Here is a 1849-nt window from a genome sequence, read left to right on the forward strand (position 1 = left end):
GCACAGAACACCCAGTATCTGTGAGTGGAGCAGGGGCAGGCGCTATGCCCCTGGGGACAGGCCACTTCATCTTTATGGGCCTCGATCTCCCCACCCGCAATGAGATCTGGATCACACTTCTGAGTGACTGCTACCAGGTAGCCACTGGCCCATGTTTCAGTGGAAAGGAGAACAGGAGCCCAAAGATGACAAAAGACACAGCCCCACTGTCCAGAAGCTCACAGCTAGGAAATGAGATGCCCTTTCCTTAGTTCCTAATCAAAATTCCCATTTCAGGCCAATAACCATGAGCTGCTCTGTTGGGGTGATGCTGCAGTTAGCAAGACGTGCATCCCACCCTCTGGAAATTCATGGCACCAAAAGTTGTCACAGAGTGAGTCGGGGGCAAAATGACACTAAATGGTGCATCTTTAACCTTACGTCACAGATGTCAGCAAACTCAGTCCAAGAAAAAAAAGGCAATTAGTGCTCGCTTCGGCAGCACATATACTAAAATTGGAACGATACAGAGAAGATTAGCATGGCCCCTGAGCAAGGATGACACACAAATTCGTGAAGCGTTCCATATTTTTTATTCACAATAGCAAAGACTTGGAACCAACCCAGATGTCCAACAATGATAGACTGGATTAAGAAAATGTGGCACATATACACCATGGAATACTATGCAGCCATAAAAAATGATGAGTTTATATTCTTTGTAGGGACATGGATGAAGCTGGAAACCATCATTCTCAGCAAACTATTGCAAGGACAAAAAACCAAGCACCACATGTTCTCACTCATAGATGGGAATTGAACAATGAGAACACATGGACACAGGAAGGGGAACATCACACTCTGGGGACTGTTGTGGGGTGGGGGGAGGGGGGAGGGATAGCATTAGGAGATATATCTAATGCTAAATGATGAGTTAATGGGTGCAGCACACCAGCATGGCACATGTATACATATGTAACTAACCTGCACATTGTGCACATGTACCCTAAAACTTAAAGTATAATAATAATTTTTTAAAAAGGCAATTAATACTGTTTTTACACATTATTTTGAAAGGCATTTTGATGATGCAAATAACCCACATTACATACAGAATAATTATGAAATATAGGTAAAAGGAAAATGAAAATTACAAAATTACGGATACCTGGAAATATGTGCTTCTGACTGTGGGTCTGTCTCTCCATCTTCACTTGCTCAAAAGTAAAAATAATGACATCTTTGCTGCTCTGCAACCTGCTTAGTACTTAAATGAATTTTCCATATTTATATAAATGATGAAATCCCAGCACTGCTGTTTTAATGAATGCAGGATGATTCAGTTCAGATGTACCATGATTTGATTATCCTAAAGAAATTACAATAACCATCTTTACATCTATATATCTGTACACATCCTTATTTATTTAGAAGGAATTCTTAGAAACTGAATTGCTGAATAAAGGCACGTTTTATACATACTGCAAAACGGCTAAGTTTTTTGGGTAATCTACTTCGTGGATAATAAACTGCAATATGGTATACTAAACCTGACTTCTTCCCAGCATGTCACAGATCCGCCTCCACAAGTTACCATTCTGACTTCAAATGACTTGCTTGAACAAACTCACGTGCCTGATGTTGACTCACCTATGTTATTGCACCATGAAAGATGTGGAGCGCATCATGTTTTCACACGAATCAGCATGGAAAGGTGGTAACTTTATAGTTTTACCACCTCAAGCTTTTAATACCTTTCTTGCTGCAATGTATTGCCAACCAATGTGAACCATAACAGCACCGAGAGAAAACAGGATGCAGGAGGGAAGGAAGAAAAGTAATATTCCTTAAAACGTGCAGCACCGTGTTC

The 1849-nt window shown here is 40.8% G+C and overlaps 1 non-coding gene across 1 annotated transcript; it reads left to right on the forward strand.

Annotated features, from left to right (window-relative positions):
• The first annotated feature begins 465 nt into the window (after positions 1-465).
• Positions 466-572, forward strand: LOC112437378 (U6 spliceosomal RNA). The gene has a single exon (XR_003025997.1). It is a non-coding gene; the product is annotated as a U6 spliceosomal RNA (small nuclear RNA).
• The last annotated feature ends 1277 nt before the right edge of the window (positions 573-1849 follow it).

This window comes from Pan paniscus, chromosome 16 (assembly GCF_029289425.2).
Source record: "Pan paniscus chromosome 16, NHGRI_mPanPan1-v2.0_pri, whole genome shotgun sequence".
In the NCBI taxonomy this organism is placed as follows: domain Eukaryota; kingdom Metazoa; phylum Chordata; class Mammalia; order Primates; family Hominidae; genus Pan; species Pan paniscus.